This window comes from Myotis daubentonii, chromosome X (genome assembly GCF_963259705.1).
Source record: "Myotis daubentonii chromosome X, mMyoDau2.1, whole genome shotgun sequence".
In the NCBI taxonomy this organism is placed as follows: Eukaryota; Metazoa; Chordata; class Mammalia; order Chiroptera; family Vespertilionidae; genus Myotis; species Myotis daubentonii.
This window is the reverse complement of record NC_081861.1, coordinates 39,228,008-39,248,491: the sequence shown is the minus strand read 5'-3', so window position 1 is coordinate 39,248,491 and position 20,484 is coordinate 39,228,008. Positions and strand designations below refer to the sequence as shown.

The 20,484-nt window shown below is 44.6% G+C and overlaps 1 long non-coding RNA gene across 1 annotated transcript in view; it reads left to right on the top strand.

Moving 5' to 3' along the window:
• Window positions 1-2,002: 2,002 nt before the first annotated feature.
• Window positions 2,003-20,484, top strand: part of LOC132223883 (uncharacterized) — a 585,179-nt gene continuing 566,697 nt past the window's right edge. The window contains exons 1-2 of the long non-coding RNA XR_009450545.1: window positions 2,003-2,164; window positions 2,252-2,327. This is a non-coding gene — a long non-coding RNA (uncharacterized LOC132223883). The remainder of the gene's footprint in view (window positions 2,165-2,251; window positions 2,328-20,484) is intronic.

Below are 20,484 nucleotides of genomic sequence, written 5' to 3'. Positions count from 1 at the left end.
GACCCCCTCCAGCCCACCCCCACCACCACCCAAGGCCCTCACCACCCCACTGTCTGCTATCCTGGGTTATGCCTATATGCATACAAGGTCTTTGGTTAATTACCTCCCACTCACCCACCCTCCCCTGCCTTCCCTCTGACTTTCCGCGCTCTATTCCATGCTCCCATGTCTCTGGATCCACTCCGTTCATAAGTTTATTTTGTTAATTAGATTCCACATATGAGTGAGAGCATGTGATACTTGTCTTTTTCCAGCAGCTTTATTTGTGATAGCCCCAAACTAGAAACAACCCAAACAACCCAGATGTTCTTCAATAGGTGAATGGTTAATAAACTGGGACACATTAGGGAATACTGCTCAGCAATAAAAAGTAACAAATTATTGATACACACAACATCTTGGGTAGATTTATAAAGAATTATACTGAGTGAAAATAAAACAATGCCCAAAGGCTATATGCTGTATGATTCCAAACATATCACATCCTTGAAATGACAAAATTATAGAAATGGAGGACAGATTAGGGGTTGCCAAGATTAAGGAGGGAGTGGAGTTGGTGGGGAGTGGCTCTGGCTATAAAAGGACAACATGAGAAATCCTTGTGGGTGATGGAAATGTTTTGCATCTTGACTGTATAATGTCAGTATACTGGTTGTGATATTGAACTGTAGTTTTGCAAGACACTGTTAATGGGAGAATTGGGCAAATGGTACCTTTTTTTCTGTATTATTTTTTAAAAAATATTTTTATTGATTTCAGAGAGAAAGAGAGAGGGAGAGAGAAATAGAAATATCAATGATGAGAGAGAATCATTGATCAGCTGTCTCCTTCACACCCCCTACTGGGGATGGAGCCCGCAACCCAGGCATGTGCCCTGACCAGGAATCAAACCGTTACCTCCTGGTTCATAGGTCGATGTTCAACCACTGAGCAACACTGGCCCATCTCTCTGAATTATTTCTTACAACTGCATGTAAATCTACAATTATATCAAAATCACAAGTTTAATTAAAAAACACCCCTTTCCTCTTAAAGCATGGGATTTCAGGGTCAAAAATGCAAATAAAGTCATGGAGCACCTCCCTTATATGTATAGCATTCCTTTGCCAAGAATCTGCACATCAGTGGTTTTGTCTGACTCTAAAGTAAATTATCTTCTGGAGTCCACATGTGTTAGTAATTTCCCTTCTGCATTGTATGCCATAGATATTATAGATGTCCAGTGATATTGTTTGTTACAGGAATTCTGCCAATAGCTCATTCTGCTTTCTCTAAGTCATTTGTCATTAATGTTGTACCTGGCTTTATAAGCTTCTTGGCCATAAAGTGAACTTATACTTGTTTTGTCAAGAGGTCTGACAACTTTGAAGGATACCCCTATAGCTTTGGTATCTTCTCCACCTTAGTCACAATATTCATCATTTCCTACAACAAAGAATTACTTCATGCTTGTTCTCAAAAAGTACAATTGGTTTAGCATAGGGTCTGCTGTACTTTGTTTAATAATTCTGTAAAAGCCTTGATGACTTCATATTATAAATAGCATACTAGAGACTAGGGTCAAATGATTACAGGTCCAATAAAATCAAATTTTCAGATATTTATCTTCTTTTTAAAAATTTTTATCTTTGTTGAAAGTATTACATATGTCACCTTTTTATTCCCATTGACCGCCCCCCCCCCCTCACCCCAGGCTTTCACCATGGGTTATGCACATCCTATATAAGAAAGAGTTAATATGCAAATGGTCATCACACCCTCGCACTGGAACTGCTCAGACACTCAACACTGGGAGAGAGGAATGGGGACCAGCCAGGCACAAATGAGCTCGTAAGAGAGGAATGGGGACCAGCCAGGCTGCAGCCCGGGAGAGGGACAAGCCACCCGCCGTGTGGTCCTGGGCACAGTCCCTTGTGACTGTGGCCAGCCCAGGCGAAGCTGGTCTGGGTCCTGGGTGCCTGCAGCTGGCCAGAGGGAGAGAAGCCCAGGTCCCGGTTGCTGGGGTCCTGCCCCAGCAGGTCCAGGGGTCCCTAAAGGTGTGGACGGAGTCGGCGAAGAAGGAATGACACGGAGGCAGCGTTCAGTTGACCAGCATGGTTGGGTTCTCTCGCCTGGTTCTATCCAGGATCTCCAGTCAGGTTCTGTCACCAGGTTCTGTCGCTAGGTTCTCCAGACTGGTTCTGTCCAGGTTCTCCAGCCATGTTTGGTCGCCAGGTTCTGTAGCCAGGTTCTTCAGCCAGGTTCTATCCAGGTTCTCCAGCCAAGTTCTGTAGCCAGGTTCTGTCCAGGATCTTTTGCCATGTTCTCTTGCTAGGTTCTGTCTCTAGGTTCTGTGTCCTGTTGTCTTGTTACATCTGTATTTATACCAGTTGATTTTAATCCTGTCAATTTCTATTGCAAAGGTTAGGGTATTTCTTATCTCCATTCCAGGGAGTAAAGATTATGTAGCTTAAGCGTGATTGTTTGTAGTTAAAGTGATTACCAGCCTGGCACTTAGTTAAGGGGTTTTATCCCCTCCCTAACTTCAGGGGAAAATCCCTACCTGGGGAAACAACCTTTCTCAGAGAGGTGACCTTGGTTAAAACACATAGCGCTAAGGGGAGCAAACATATTAAGAATAGTATGCTATATACGCCAGATCCCTTGAAACATATGCTGTGCAGATGTTTCTTCCCTGCAGCGACTGTGTCAAGCAGCAAGGATGGACTGGCTCCTGGCACCCGGTGACTGGCCAGAGGAGGGAATCCTAGGTTCTGGGTGTGGGGCAAGGCAGAGGCAGTTAGGGGTGATCAGGCCAGTAGGGGAGCAGTTAGGGGCGATCAGGCAGGCAGGCAGGTGAGCAGTTAGGAGCCAGCAGTCCCAGATTGCAAGAGGCAGTTGGACATCCGCTAAGGGGTCCTGGATTGGAGAGGCTGCAGGCCGGGCTAGGGGATTCCCCCCCCCCCTCTGTGCATGAATTTCATGCACCGGGCCTCTAGTATGCACATAAGTTCCTTGGTTAATCTGTTCCTCTCCCCGCACCTTCCCTCTGAGATTTCACAGTCTGTTCCATACTTCTATGTCTCTGGATCTATTTTATTCCTTAGTTTATTTTGTTCATTAGTTTTCGCATATGAGTGAGATCATGTGATACCTGTCTTTCTCTGACTGGCTTATTTTGCTTACATAATATTCTCCATGTCCCTCCATGCTGTCTCAAAGGGTGAGAGATCCTTCCTTTTTACAGCTGCATAGTATTCCATGGTGTAAATGTGCCACAGCTTTTTTATACACTCATCTACTGATGGGCACTTGGGCTATTTCCAGATATTAGCTACTGCAAATAACACAGCTATGAACATAGGGGTGCATATATTCTTTCTGATTGGTGTTTTGAATTCCTTAGGATATATTCCTAGTAGTGGGATCACTGGCTTAAATGGCAGTTCCATATTTAATTTTTTGAGGAAACTCCATACTGTTTTCCATAGTGGCTGCACCAGTCTGCACTCCCACCAACAGTGTGCTAGGGTTCCCTTTTCTTCACATCCTTGCCAGCACTTGTCATTTGTTGATTTGTTGATGTTAGCCATTCTGGCTGGTGTGAGGTGATACCTCATTGTCATTTTAATTTGCATCTCTCGGATGATTAGTGAGTTTGAGCATTTTTTCATATGTCTCTTGGCCATTGGTATCTCCTCTTTGTGGAAGTACGGTGGGGCCTTGACTTACGAGTGTCCCGACTAACGAGTTTTTTGAGCCTTCTTTCAGCCGATTTTTTGCTTTGAGTTGCGAGCTAAAATTCGGGTTACGAGCCAGCTTCAGATACCCCACTGCTAGTTAGCGCAGCGAACATCACAGTGAACACCACAACATCAGCCCAGCATCACGTGTCTCACTTGTTCATTTTTTGGTTTGACATACGAGTAATTTGAGTTACGAGCTCTGTCACGGAACGAATTAAACTCCTAAGTCAAGGCCCCACTGTATCTATTTAGGTCCTTTGCCCATTTTTTATTTGGATTGTTTGTCTTCCTTTTGTTAAGTTGTGTGAGTTCCTTACATATTTTGGGTATTAGTCTCTTATCTGATGTATCATTGGCAAATATGTTCTGCTATACAGTGGGCTCCCTTTTCAGATATTTGTATTTGTGGCTACTTGTGTGATATTGTCACATGTACAGATTTATTTGTCCTAGCACATACAGATTCACATTCTGAATTTGTACTGGAGCCTTGTTCACTATTTATATTCCTGGTGTTTACTGTGTTATAGCATTGAGTTCACTATTTTTATTAATACTTTAATATTCAGTGAACCATTTTAAAATTTAAAAAAATTTTCAATTATAGTTGGCATACAATATATTAGTTTTAGGTGTACAACATAGTGATTAGACAGTTATGTAACTTACAAAGTGATTGCCCCAATCTACTACTCATCTGACACCATACATAGTTATTACAATATTATCAATTATTAGAGGCCCAATGCACAAAACTCGGACAAGAGTAAGCCTCCATTCCCCCAGCTGCCGTCACCAGCTTCCCTCCAACACCTGGGACCTGGGCTTCCCTCACAGCCCTGGCTTCTTCCGGAAGGACATCTGGTCTAATTAGCATATTGTGCTTTTATTATTATAGATATTTCTTGTATATTACATCACCATGACTGTTTTTTTTATTTTTATTTTTTCTTTATTGATTAAGGTGTTACATATGTGTCCTTATCCCCCCATTACCCCCCACTCTCCCCCACTCATGCCCTTACCTCCCTGGTGTCTATGTCCATTGGTTAGGCTTAGAAGCATGTATACAAGTCCTTTGGTTGATCTCTCCTCCTTACCCCCATCCTCCCCTACCTTCCCTCTGAGGTTTGACGGTCTGATCAATGCTTCTCTGTCTCTGTTTTTGTTCATCAGTTTATGTTGTTCATTATATTCCACAAATGAGTGAGATCATGTGATATTTATCTTTCTCTGACTGGCTTATTTTACTTAGCATAATGCTCTCCAGTTCCATCCATGGTGTTGCAAATGGTGCAGCCACTGTGGAGAACAGTATGGAGTTTCCTCAATAAAACTAAAAATGGAACTCCCATTTGACCCAGTGAACCCACTTCTAGGAATATATCCCAAGAAACTAGAAACACCAATCAGAAAGGATATATGCACCCCTATGTTCATAGCAACACAATTCACCATAGCTAAGATCTGGAAACAGCCTAAGTGACCATCAGCCGATGAGTGGATTAAAAAACTGTGGTACATCTGCACAATGGAATACTACACTGCAGTAAAAATGAAGGAATTCTTACCATTTGCAAAATTTGTCCTTAATTTCTTCACTTTTTCAGTGAATGGTGTTTGAGTAGTTGATTTGGTTGGGGGATATAATGGTACACAATAGTCATAACACAAGATGCAAATTTAACAAATATAAGCAATAACATGGGAAAGACACAAATATCCTATCTAATAAAAGAGAAACATGGTAATTAGCATACGACCGCTACCCTTCCCATTGGCTAATCAGGGCGATATGCAAATTAACTGCCAGTCAAGATGGCGGCCGGCAGCCAGGCAGCTTGAAACTAACATGAGGCTTGCTTGCTTCAGTGACGGAGGAAACAAACGTTCCCCGCCTGCCTTGCCGGCCTCTGAGCCTGCAGTTTGAAACATTGTAACAAATATAGAAGCTAAACAAAACCCCTGAAACCTGCTTTCAGCGAGCTGGGATCTCAGAGCTGGAGTTATACATTGTTTTGATTATAGAACCCAAACAAACCAGATACCTGCTTTCAGCAGCAGAGGCCTCAGAGCTGGAGCCAGAGCTAAAGCTGGCCCAGAATAAAAAAAAAAAAAAAAAAAGGAGCAGTTGGGAGCTTCAGCTCTCAGCCCCTCACCCAGACTGGCCAGGTACCCCAGTGGGGATCCCCACCCTGAAGGGTGTGTGACCAGCTGCAAACAGCCATCATCCCCTCATCCAGGCTGGCCAGGCACCCCAGTGGGGACCCCCACCCTGATCCAGGACACCCTTCAGGGCAAACCAGCTGGCCCCCACCCCATGCACCAGGCCTCTATCCTATATAGTAAAAGGGTAATATGCCTCCCAGCACCAGGATCAGTGGAGCCAAGAGGCCTCCCGGGACCGGGATCAGCATGACAGAGGGCAGCGCCCAAACCCCCTGATGGCCCTGTGGTCTGTGTGTGACAGGGGGCGGGGCCACAACCTCCTGATCAGCCCTGCTCTGTGCCTGATACGGGGGGAGCTCCCCAACCCCCTGATTGCCCTGCGGCTCTGTGTCCGACAGGGTGCAGTGCCCCAACCCCCTGATTGGCCCTACTCTGTGTGTGACAGGGTGCGGCGCCCCAACCCCCTCCCCCCCCATGGGTCCTGCTCTGTGTGTGACAGGGTAGAGCCATAACCTCCCCATTGGCCCTGCCCTGAGTATGAGAGTGGCGGTGCCCCAACCCCCTGATCGGCCCTGCTCTGTGGGTGATAGAGGGCAGCGCCCCAACCCCCCCACCCCCCACGGGCCCTGCTCTGTGTGTGATGGGGTAGAGCCATAACCTCCCCATCGGCCCTGCCCTGAGTGTGAGAGTGGCGGTGCCCCAACCCCCTGATTGGCCCTGCTCTGTGGGTGATAGAGGGCGGTGCCCCAACTCCCCTATCGGCCCTGCTCTGTGAGTGACAGGGGGGAGCTCCTCAACCCTCTGATCGGCCCTGCTCTGTGCGTGACAGGGGGGAGCTCCCCAACCCCCTAATGGGCCCTGCTCTGTGCGTGACAGGGGGCAGCGCCCCAGCCCCCTGATTGGCCCTGCTCTGTGCGTGACAGGGTACAGAGCCCCAACCCCCCTGATGGACCCTGCCCTGTGCATGACAGGGGGTGGCGCCGCAACCTCCCCATCGACCCTGCCTTGAGTGTGACAGGGGGCGGTGCCCCAACTCCCAAAACGTCCCTACCCTGAGCGTGACTGAGGGTGGCATCGCAACCTCCCGATCCGCCCTGCTCTGTGCATGACAGTGGGCGGTGCCCCAACTCCCCAATCGGCCCTGCTCTGAGCCCGACCAGGGGCTGCACCTAGGGATTGGGCCTGCCCTCTGCCACCCGGGAGCAGGCCTAAGCCAGCAGGGCGTTATCTCCCGAGGGGTCCCAGAATGGGAGAGGGCACAGGCCAGGCTGAGGGACCCCCCCTTCCCCCCGAGTGCACACATTTTTGTGCACCGGGCCTCTAGTATGTTAATAAAGAAGAACTGTACCCTAATAAGGCAGTATTGGCAAAGACAAATACAGTTCTTGTTCATGCCCCACCTCTAAGAACGTGAGGATTGTTAAGAATGTAATGTGATTGCTGTGAAAAATCATAATTAGCCTTATATCTCAAACACATAGAAGGCATGTGAAGAAAAATTCATTTCCCGTTCCTCTTTTTAGGTTTTTGGGAACAATAGGTGGCCCTGGACCACTCAGAGTCCATGGAGCACATTTTGAGAAACAATGTTCTACACATTAAACACAATTATTCATTCATTAATATTTGATTCTATTTAAGTTGATTTATTGTCAAGTTTCCATTCAGGGTAGGATATTGTGACAAAACAGATGCCTTTTCCTGATAGGAAAGAGTATATGGCATCTTCAATAATAATGATTATATCTGGGACAAGCTGTCCAGCTGGGTACTACATTTTCCAGCCTCCCTTGTGGTCAAATGTTGCTCTCTGATCAGTGGAATGTGGGCAGAAGTGATGTGGGCTCATTCTATGCCCAGCCCTTTAAACTTTACATATGGGCTCCTCTGTGCTTTCTTACTCTTTCTGTGAGTAGAAATATGGATGTTCCTGGAACACAGCTTCAACTGGGTAGATGAGACTGCCACCTTAGACAAGGGTGGAGAAATGTGATGGGATGGAATGAATATAAATCCACGAATGACTGAATGGACCTAAGTAGCCCTCCTATGTACCCTGGACTGTCATGTGGGGAGAAACTTAATTGTTCCTTGACTCACTATAATGTTGTCTTTATATTATAGCAGCATAATTTTTTAACCCTGATAAAGGAGGGGAAATCCTGGAGGTCTGAAAGCCATAGTTGATAGGTTATGGGAAAGAGTGATTCTTGGTGACACAGGATAGGTGAGAAGACAAGGGAGTCAGGACTTGGCACAAGGCTAGCCCACCATGGTAGGTGGGTATGGTAAGTAGGTGAGTGCTCACCTGATTTCCAATGCTGATTCTGATGGAACAGTAGGCAGGGGAGACAAGAAACAAACTTGTTTGTGACACATGCAGAAATGTAGTTCTCCTCTGGAAAGAAAAAATACTGACTCGGGAAATGGTGGCACTCAGCCATCCTGTTTAGGATTACAAGGAAATGAAAGCAAGGGAGCCACATCAGGACTTCGTCATCCCTGGGCCATGTAATACTAGATCCTGGACAGTGGCAGTTCCAGGCTCCTTAAAGGGTAACTGGCAATTTGGCTTACTTGTTATGGTTAGTATAAGAATTGCTGAAGAAATGAGTGTATAGGTTGTGGCTTCAGCTATAAAGATTTGGGGCTAAAAGAAATCAGTGAAAAATCTTACTTACCTTACAATTTGATCTAGGGCTGGTCTAGTGTTTCAGCCACTGCAAGGGTACCTTTATGTAAACTAGAAAAAGTGCCACCTTTTCTTTTTACAATTTAGTAATTTTTAAAATTTTATTTTTCAATTATAGTTTACATTCGATATTATTTTGTATTAGTTTCAGATATACAGCAAAGTGGTTAGATAATCATATACTTCACCTTTTTCATCCAGCCCTCAACCCCCCTCCCATCTGGCAACCATCCGTCTGTTTTCTACACCTATGAATCTATTTCTATTTTGTTGTCCATTTATTTTGCTCTTTAAATTCCACATGTAAGGGAAATCATATGGTATTTGCCTTTCTCTTAATGACATTTCATTTAGCACAATACCTTCTAGGTCCTTCCATACTGTTACAAATGGTACGATTTCCTTATTTTTTTATGGCCAAGTAATATTCCACATATATTGTACATATGCACCACATTTTTTTCACTTATCTGTTGATGAAAAAGTGCCCCCTTTTTTGGGTACATGGCCTGGCAGACACACAATGTATCAAATTAGGAAAAGAGAGCATGACTTGCTGAGTGCAGTGCATTTTGGATTTCAGCCCCCATTAACCTCCATAACGGGGCATCTTTGTGCAGTGAACAGTATGCACAACTGTACATGGTAGTATTATAGACTACCAGAAGTACAGTGAGAGTGAAGAGTGAGACTGGAGAGTTACCCACTGACCAGGAAAGTAAAATTAAACTATTTTGGAGAAGCAAAAAGTGAAGGGTGATTTAAAAAATTTTAAACTTGATATGCAAAGGTATATATTCCAAATTTATATAATAAAGAGCCAGGGTTGTAACAACCGATTAGGACCAAAGGCTTGACCAGACCAGAAGTCAGTGCTGGGTTGGCCTGGTGACCCAGCACTGACTGCGCTGCTGCAGGCACTGGGACCCAGCACTGACTGCCAAGGGGGCTGCAGATCAGGCCTGGAGAGAAGGCTGCAGAGAGAGAGGCAGGGTCTGATTCGTAGTCTCTGTGGCAGCCGTTGATCAGAACTTGCCTCTCGTTCTCTCCCAGCCTGGCCAACAGCCGCACCTCCATTTCTCTCCAGGCTTCCACCAGGGCTACTAATCAGCCCTGCCTTTCTGATCAGGCCTCGCTGATAGGCCCAGAGACGCTGACTGGCATAGAAACTGACGAATTAGAACCAAATCTGGGTCAACTGTGAGGAGCCAATGGCTGCCTAGGAGGTGGAGCTTTTGACTCTAACTGGCATAGAAACTGACCATTCAGAACCAAATTGGCCGGCAGAGGAGGGAAGTTGGGGGCGAGATCAGGCCTGCAGGGGAGTTGCAGTTGGGAGTGAGATCAGGCCAGCAGAGGAGGGCAGTTAGGGGTGATCAGGCAGGCAGAGGCAGTTAGGGGCGATCAGGCAGGCAGAGGCAGTTAGGGGCGATCAGGCCAGCAGGAAAGGACAGTTGGGGGTGAGATCAGACTGGCAGGGGAAGGCAGTTAGGGGCAATCTGTCAGGCAGAGGCAGTTAGGGGCGATCAGGCAGGCAGGCAGAGGGGTTAGGGGCAATCAAGCAGGCAGGCAGGTGAGTGGTTAGGAGCCAGCAGTCCCCGATTGCAAGAGGGTGCAGGCTGGGCTGAGGAAACTCCCCCTCCATGCATGAATTTCGTGTACCGAGCCTCTAGTATATAAGATATCTTCTTATATCAGTGCCTTTGCTCATGCTGCTCCAATCTGAAGCATCCTCTCTGGTTACACAATTCTTGCACATTCTTCACAGCTTAGTTCTCTCTCCTCCCCCCACCCCCGATATTATTTTTAAAATAAGTTTTTATTGATTTTTAGAAAGAGGCAGGGAGAGGGATAGAGAGATAGAAACATCAATGAGAGAAACTTCATTGATCGGCTGCCTCCTGCACGCCCCCTACTGGGAATCAAGCCTGCAACCCAGGGAATGTGCCCTGATTGGGAATTGAACCCTGACCTCTTGGTTCATGGGTCAATGTTCAACCACTGAGCCATATAGGCCAGGCTCCCCCTATATTTTTAATTTTATTTTTCAATTAAGGTTGCCATTCAATATTTTATATTAGTTTCAGGTATATGGAATAGTGGTTAGATAATTACATAATTTATGAAGTGACTCCCCCAGTTATTATAGTACCCACCTGGCATGAAGACTCAGTTCTTGACTTACCTCTCCAAAAAGCCTTCCATCACCCCTGAAGACTGCAGAGATAACCTCCCTTCTCTTTCCACTGAACTCTGACCATATCACACTTGCTTCTGTTCTATATTCAATGCTTGGCCTGGCCTGCTTTCCTTTTTGGCTGATGACCTCCTTTCTGAAGCCTTTCATCCCTTCTCTGATGCCCCCTCTGTACCTAGAGAAGTTTAATACACTTATTTGTTTACTTGTCTGCCGCTCCTTACTGGAGTCTAAGCTCTCCAAAGGCAGGGATTGTGATTATCTCTATCTCCACCTAGCACAGGGTTCAACAAAATTTTGGTGAATAAACAAGTGGGTAATCCATGCTCAAAAATATGTTTATTTGTTTGAGTAACCAAGGGTCTTTGAAATTTCTTCTCTAGTCCCAAACACTGTTCATTTCCATTTAAGGAACCCCCAACAAGCTCTCCACAGCAGGGTATGGGGACAACTTGAGACCAATCAACTGAAAGTCTTTCCCCTGTTTAGATACTATTTCAACTAATTCTTGTAGTGGAAAGAGTGCTAGGCTCATAGCCTGGTTTTAGTACAGTTCTGCTATTATCTAGCCACATGACTTTTGCAAGTTGAATCACCTCTCTGGCCAGCCTTAGTTCCTTACCCTGTAAAATGAAAAAGTAGCTTTAATGATCTACCATGTTGAAAAACAACATGATAAACCAGGGGTCCTCAAACTTTTTAAACAGGGGGTCAGTTCACTGTCCTTCAGACCGTTGGAGGGCCGGACTATAGTTTAAAAAAAAACTATGAACAAATTCCTATGCACACTGCACATATCTTATTTTGAAGTAAAAAAAACCCAAATGGGAACAAATACAATATTTGTATTTGTATGTGGCCCGCAGGCCATAGTTTGAGGACCCCTGTGATAAACAATGTAGTTGAGCTGAACTGTAAAGATGTATTAACACCTTTGTTAATACCTAATTTCTCAGCTGGAAGCAATTTTTCTTTGGTAGTGAAAGGTCCACAAGATGTTTTATGTGTCTTATGACCAACAAACAGCTGCAGGAAACTTGGGGAAAACATAATTATCCATCTTGGCTGGTGTAATTTTACTTTTGTTGTTGTTGTTAATGGCTTCCTTCTGCAGGAAGTTTGTTTATTTATTCATTCTATATAGGGTTGCCTGAATTATCAAATAAAAGTACAAGATACTTTCATATTTGTTCAGTACCTCAAAGGTTATGAAGGGCAATAGAATAGAATGCAGTAAGTCAGAAATAGTCAGGAGTAACTCTCTAAAGTGGGTCCCTAATTGGTAGCTTTGGGATTACTGGGGAGCTTTATTTACTAATTTATAAATTTTATTTTTAAATTACAGTTGACATTTAACATTACTTTGTATTAGCTTTAGGTGTATAGCATGGTGGTTAGATAATCATATACTTTACAAAGTGATTCCCTTGATATTTCCAGTACCCACCAATCACCATACAGTTACTACAATATTATTGACTATATTCTCCATGCTGTATTTTACATCAGAGTGACTATATTGTAACTACCAATTGGTATTTCTTAATCCCTTTACCCATCCTACCTACCCCCCCCCCCGCCTGAATTGTGTGACTTGTTAATAAATTTTGGATATTAGCCTCTTATCAGATGTATCATTGGCGAATATGTTCTCCCAGTCAGCAGGTTGTCTTTTTGTTTTGTTGATGGCTTCCTTAGCTGTGCAAAATCTTTTTAGTTTGATGTAGTCCTATTTGTTTATTTTTCCTTTTGTTTCCCTTGCCTGAGGAGATATATCAGAAAAAATATTGCTGCCTATGTTTTGTTCTAGGAGCTTTATGGTCTTGAGACTTACATTTAAGTATATAATTCATTTTAAGTTTATTGTTATATATAAGAATGTGGTCTAATTTCATTTTTTGCATGTATCTGTCCAATTTTCCTAACACCATTTATTGAATAGACTGTCTTTACCCCCTTGTATATTCTTGACTACTTTGTTGTATATTAACTGACCATATAGGAATGAGTTTATATCTGGGCTCTGTTCTATTCCATTGATCTATATGTCTATATATATGTCTATTTTTATACAAGTACCATGCTGTTTTGATTATTTTATCCTTGTAGTATAGTTTGATATCAGATAGTGTAATACATTCTATTTTATTTTTCTTTCTCAAGATTGGTGTGGCTATTCATGGTCTTTTGTGGTTTCATATGCATTTTTGGAATATTTGTTCTAGTTCTGGGAAATAATGTCGAAGCTCTCTGAACCTCCTACTTTGGGGATTTTTATTGAGGCTTCATTATGTAGTCATGATTGATCATTCACTCAATTTCTAGCCTCTCCCCCCTTTCCAGAGGATGGGGCAGGGGTGGAGAAGAGCCTGAAACTTCCAAAATTCTAATCATGGTTTGATCTTTATGGTGACCAACTCCAATCTGGAAGCTATGCAGGAGCCCACATAGATCATCTCATTAGCTCAACAGACACTCCTATTACCCAGGCAATTCCATAGGATATAGGAGCTCCATGTTAGGAACTAGGGTTGGGGCCAAATATTAGAACAAAAGAGGCTCCTGGTGCTCTTATCATTTAGGAAATTATAAAGGTTTTGAGAGCTCTATGTCAGGAAATAAGGCCTTTGAACAATAATAGATACAGAGGCAGAGCTGCCTCAAACAGATTGTCAAACTGCAGCGGGAAGGCCGGGGAGGGTTGGGGGGCAGGAGGTAGGGGGGTAAGAGATCAACTAAAGGACTTGTATGCATGCATATAAGCATAACCAATGGACATAAGACACTGGGGGATAGGGGAGGCTAGGGGACTGTCTAGGGCGGGGGGGGTGGAAATGGACACATATGTAATACCCTTTGTAATACTTTAAGCAATAAATAAAAATAAAAAACAAAACAAAAAAACAAAACAAAAAAAACCCAAAAAAAAACCCGTGGTACATTTACACAATGGAATACTATCCTATCTAATAAAAGAGAAACATGGTAATTAGCCATACAACCGCTACCCTTCCCATTGGCTAATCAGCGAGATATGCAAATTAACTGCCAACTAAGATGGCGGTTAACCACCAACAAAGATGGTGGTTAATTTGCATATGTAGGCACAATGGTGGGAGGCGAAAGGGAAAGGACGGAAGAAGCCTCCTGCCACTGACGGTGATCGGAAACCCAGGGGGAAGCTAAGAGCCGGGGGCAGGGCAAAGGCGGCCCTGGGGGCCACCTTTGCCCTGCCCCCCAGCCGTGATCAGAGAACCCGGCACCTTTGTCGCCTGGCCAGTGATAGCGGGAAGCAGGGGTGGAGCCGGCAATGGGAGCTGGGCAGGGGCGGAGCCATCAGTCGGGAGCTAGGGGTCCCTTGCCCAGGCCTAAAGCCTTGGCCAAAGATGTTAGGCCTGGGCAGGGGTGGAGCCTGCAATCATGGGGAGCTGGGGGTCCCCTGCACAGACCTAATGCCTTGGCCAAAGGGTCTAGGCAGGGGCGGAGCCTGTAACCTCGGGGAGCTGGGGCGGAGTCAGCAATCGTGAGTGGCCAGGGGTCCCCTGCCCAGGCCTAATGCCTTGGCCAGAGGCATTAGGTCTAGGCAGGGGCGGAGTCAGCGATCGTAGGGAGCTGGGGGTGCCCTGCCCAGGCCTAATGCCTTGGCCAGAGGCGTTAGGCCTGGGCAGGGGCGGAACCAGCCATCGCAGGGAGCAGGGGCGGAGTCAGCAATCGTGAGCAGCTGGGGGTCCCCTGCCCAGGCCTAACCCTTGGTCAGAGGCATTAGGTCTAGGCAGGGGCAGAGCAGGAGATTGCAGGGAGCTGGGGGGTCTCCTGCCCAGGACTAATGCCTCCACCAGAGGCCTTAGGTCTTGGCAGGGGCGGATGCAGAGATCCTGAGTAGCAGGGACGGAGCTGGAAATGGTGGGAGCTGGGGGTCCCCTGCCCAGGCCTGATACCTCTGCCTGAGGCCTCAGGCCTGGGCAAGGGGCCGATCTGGCGATTGGAGGGTGATGAGGGTCAATTCCTCTGGCCGAGGCATCAGGCCTTGGCGGGGGGCGGAGCCAGCAATCGGAGGGGGCTGGGGGGTCCCCTGCCCAGGCCTGATGCCTGGGCCAGAGGCATCAGGCCTGGGTGGGGGGGCGGAGCCGGTGATTGGGGGGATATGAGGGTCCCCTGCCCAAGCCTGAAGCCTGGGTCAAAGGCAGGCTTGGGCGGGGGGTGGAGCAAGCAATCAGAGGGAGATGGGGGTCCCCTGCCCAGGCCTGATGGCATCAGACCTGGGTGGGGGTCAGAGCCAGTGATGGGGGGAGATGGGAGTCCCCTGTCCAAGCCTGACACCTCTGGTGGAGGTGTCAGGCCTGGGCAAGGGGCCGATCAGGCGATCGGAGTGTGATGGGGGTCGACGCCTCTGGCGAGGCATCAGGCCTGGGCAAGGGTGGAGCTGGTGATGGGGGGAGAGGGGGGTTCCCTGCCCAGGCCTGAATCCTGGGCCAGAGGCATCAGTCCTGGGCCAAGGGTGGAGCTGGCAATCGGAGGGTGATGGGGGTCAATGCCTTTGGCCGAGGCATCAGGCCTGGGTGGGGGGTGGAGCAGTCAATCAGAGGGGTGTGTGGGGGGCAGAGCCAGCTATGGGAGGGAGATGGGGGTCCCCTGCCCAGGCCTTACACCTCTGGCGGAGGCATCAGGCCTGGGCAAGGGGCCAATCTGGCAATCGGAGGGTGATGGGGGTTGATGCCTCTGGCCCAGGCATCAGGCCTGGGCAAGGGTGGAGCCCGTGATCGGGGGATATGGAGTTCCCCTGCCCAGGCCTGAAGCCTGGGCCAGAGGCGTCAAGCCTGGGGTGGGGGTGGGTGGGGTGCCAAGCCGCAGATTGGTGTGAACTACAGAGGAAGCACCTTTTCTGACCTCTCATTGGTTAAGCTCCTGGTATGCCACTGGTAATATTCTTAGTAACTTGGATAATAAGAATCCAAGAAGGTGATGTAGGGTTTTTCCACCACACTCCTGGTGAAAAAAACGAAGGTCCGCTGCTGGAGGGCTAAGAAATGTCATATCCTGCCCTAGCCACTTTGGCTCAGTGGATAATGCCTCGGCCTGCCCACCACAGGGTCTGGGTTCAATTCTGACCAAGGGCATGTACCTAGGTTGCAGGCTCCTCCCTGGCCGGGGCCCAGGTCAGGGCTCATGTAGGTGGAAACCAATCAAAGTGTTCCTCTCATTTTGATGTTTCTTTCCCTTTCTCTTTCACATTCTCTAAAAATCAATGGAAACATAGCCTCAGGTGAGGATAAAAAAATAATAAAGAAATTATTATTATATGAAAGACATATCTTGAAAATGCCTAAAAAAAGTTGTCATTTTTTCATGGTGATGGGACTGGAGTCCGTGTTGATGAAAAAACCTTGCTGGCTGCGGTGACTGGCAGTAGGTGCAGCAGCGGGGTGATGGGGCTGGTTCCTTCCCCTGATCAGCCCAGTCACCTCCCACAAAGGGAGGCCAGACTACGGCTTAGGCCCGCTCCCCAAGGAGAGCAGGGAGTGGGCCTAAGCTGTCAATAGGACATCCCCTGAGGGCTCCCAGTATGTGAGAGGGGGCAGGCTGGGCTGAGGGACACTCCCCCCCCCAGTGCACGAATTTCGTGCACCGGGCCCCTAGTACTGTTATAAAAACGAACTTTTACCATTTGCAACAGCATGGATGGAACTGGAGAGCATTATGCTAAGCGAAATAAGTCAGTTGGAGCAAGATAAATATCACATGATCTCACTCATATGTAGTATATAATGATCAACATAATTTGATGAACAAGAATAGATCCAGAGACAAATAGCAGGGGCGGGGGGGGGCAGTTAGAGAGCAACCAAAGGACTTGCATATTAGCATAACCAATGGACACAGACACTGGGGTAGTGGGGGCTTGCCCAGGGTTGGAATGCCTGGGTGGGGGGATGTCAAGTGGGGAAAAAGGACACGTGTAAAACTTTAGACAATAAAAAACAACAACAACAGTGGCACAGCTACACAACAGAGTACTACGCTGCTGTAAAAAAGAAAGAACTCTTAGCATTCACAACAGCATGGATGGACTGGAGAGCTTTATGCTAAGCGAAATAAGCCAGTTGGTAAAAGATAAATATCACATGATCTCACTCATTTGTGGAATATAATGAACAACATAAACTGATGAACAAAAATAGAGCCAGAGGAAAACATATTTTAGAATATAATACAAGTAATACTATTATTTGCAGATTTTTAATATTTTCTACAACTTTTGTGGTATTATACTATGTTATTACAGTTTTAGTAATATAGTTAAAATCCTTTTTTCTTGAAATATTAATGTTTGTTGCATGTAACATTATTATATCTAAAATCGTTTTTCTTGAAATATTAGTTTATTGTGAGTAAATGGCTAATTATTTTGTATGTAGATAAATAAGTAAACAAATAAATAGAACATTTCTGTCATCACCCCCCAAATAATAAAAAAATAAAATAAATAAATTAAAAATATAAAGGCACTATACATTTTTTAAAGTTAATTTCATTAAGTACCAAGTAATTCTGAATTCAGAATTCAACCAACAATTTTGAATACAGGTGGTAGATTATATAAGATATTGTGTAAATGTTAAATTTACTGAAGTTGAATTTTATGGTCATGTAAGAGAATATACTTATTTTTGGGAAATACACAGTGAAGTATTTAGAGGGAAAGGACTATGATGTATGTAATGCATTTTCAAATAGTTCAGAAAATAGAGAGACAGAGAAAATGATTGATTAATATTGACTGATTAATATTAGATGAATCTGGGTATTTTTAATTCTTACCACTTTTCTTTAAGTTTGAAATTTTTTCCAAATAAAAAGTTTTATTGTTTTTTTTTGTTTGTTTGTTTTTTGTTTTTTTTTAGATTTTGCTTTATTTTTTTATTTATTGCTTAAAGTATTACAAAGGGTATTACATATGTGTCCATTTTATCCCCCAGCCCTAGACAGTCCCCTAGCCTCCCCTATTCCCCAGTGTCTTATGTCCATTGGTTATGCTTATATGCATGCATACAAGTCCTTTAGTTGATCTCTTACCCCCTACCTCCTGCCCCCCAACCCTCCCCGGCCTTCCCGCTGCAGTTTGACAATCTGTTTGAGGCAGCTCTGCCTCTGTATCTATTATTGTTCAAAAGTTTATACTGGTCTCTATTATCCATGAATGAGTGAGATCATGTGGTATTTTTCCTTTATTGACTGGCTTATTTCACTTAGCATAATGCTCTCCAGTTCCATCCATGACGTTGCAAATGGTAAGAGTTCCTTCCTTTTTAGAGCAGCATAGTATTCCATCGTATAGATGTACCACAGTTTTCTAATCCATTCATCTACTGATGGGCAGTTAGGCTGTTTCCAGATCTTAGATATGGTGAATTGTGCTGCTATGAACATAGGGGTGCATATATCCTTTCTGATTTGTGTTTCTGGTGTCTTGGGATATATTCCAAGAAGTGGGATCACAGGGTCAAATGGGAGTTCCATTTTCAGTTTTTTGAGGAAACTACATACTGTCTTCCATAGTGGCTGCACCAGTCTGCATTCCCACCAGCAGTGCACAAGTGTTCCTTTTTCTCCACATCCTCTCCAGCACTTGTCGTTTGTTGATTTGTTGATGATAGCCATTCTGACAGGTGTGAGATGGTACCTCATTGTTGTTTTGATTTGCATCTCTCAGATGATTAGTGACTTTGAGCATGTTTTCATATGTCTCTTGGCTTTCTGAACGTCCTCTTTTGAAAGGTGTCTATTTAGGTCCTTTGCCCATTTTTTGATTGGGTTGTTTATCTTCCTTTTGTTAAGTTGTATGAGTTCCCTATAAATTTTGGAGATTAGGCCCTTATCAGATATGACATTGGCAAATATGTTTTCCCACACAGTGGGTTTTCTCATTGTTTTGTTGATGGTTTCTTTTGCTGTGCAGAAGCTTTTTATTTTGATGTAGTCCCATTTGTTCATTTTTTCTTTAGTTTCAAGTGCCCTAGGAGCTGTATCAGTGAAGAAATTGCTTCGGCATATGTCTGAGATTTTGTTGCCTTCGGATTCTTCTAGAATTTTTATGGTTTCCTGTCGTATATTTAAGTCCTTTATCCATTTTGAGTTTATTTTTGTGTATGGTGTAAGTTGGTGGTCTAGTTTCATTTTCTTGCATATATCTGCCCAATTTTCCCAAGAGCATTTATTGAAGAGACTATCTTGGCTCCATTGTATGTTCTTGCCTCCTTTGTCAAATATTAATTGAGCATATTGGTTCGGGCCGATTTCTGGGCTCTCTATTCTATTCCATTGATCTATATGCCTATTCTTGTGCCAGTACCAGGCAGTTTTGAGAACAGTGGCTTTGTAATACAACTTGATATCTGGTATTGAGATCCCACCTACTTTGTTCTTTTTCAGGATTGCTGCAGCTATTCGGGGTCTTTTTTTATTCCAGATGAATTTTTGGAAAGTTCGTTCTAGATCTCTTAAGTATGCCGTTGGTATTTTAATGGGAAGTGCGTTAAATTTATAGATTGCTTTGGGTAGTATGGACATTTTAATGATGTTGATTCTACCAATCCATGAACACGGTATGTTCTTCCATTTGTTTATGTCTTCCTCTATCTCTTTTTTCAACGTCCTGTAGTTTTCTGAGTAGAGGTCTTTTACCTCTTTAGTTATGTTTATTCCTAGGTAGCTTAATTTTTTCGGTGCAATGGTAAACGGGATTGTTTTTATAATCTCTCTTTGTGAAAGTTCACTATTGGTGTATAGAAATGCCTCAGATTTCTTGGGGTTAATTTTGTATCCTGCTACATTGCCAAATTCATGTATTAAGTCTAGTAGCTTTTTGATGGAATCTCTAGGGTTTTGTATGTATAATATCATGTCGTCTGCAAATAAAGATAGTTTTACTTCCTCTTTTCCAATTTGGATACCTTTTATTTCTTCTTCTTGCCGAATAGCAATGGCTAACACTTCCAGTAATATGTTGAACAGGAGTGGTGAGAGGGGGCATCCCTGTCTTGTTCCTGTTCTTAGGGGAAATGGTGTTAGTTGTTGTCCATTGAGTATGATGTTGGCTGTAGGCCTGTCATATATGGCTTTTATTATGTTGAGGTATGATCCTTCTACTCCCACCTTGCTGAGAGTTTTTATCAAAAATGGGTGTTGAATTTTGTCAAATGCTTTTTCTGCATCAGTTGATATGACCATGTGGTTTTTTTCTTTCAATTTGTTTATGTGATGTATCACGTTTATTGATTTGCGGATATTGTACCATCCTTGCATCCCTGGGATAAATCCTACTTGGTCATGGTGTATGATCTTTCTGATATACTGCTGGATCCGATTTGCTAAGATTTTGTTGAGGATTTTGGCATCTATGTTCATGAGGGATATTGGCCTGTAATTCTCTTTCATTGTGTTGTCTTTACCTGGTTTTGGTATTAGGGTGATGCTGGCTTCATAGAATGAGCTTGGAAGTGTTCCTTCCTCTTGGATTTTTTGTAGTAGTCTGAGGAGGATAGGTTTTAGTTCTTCCTTGAATGTTTGGTAAAACTACCCTGTGAAGCCGTCTGGTCCAGGGCTTTTGTTTGCTGGAAGCTTTTTGATGACTGCTTCCATTTCTTCCATAGTTATTGGCCTATTGAGATTTTTAGATTCTTCCTGATTGAGTTTTGGAATGT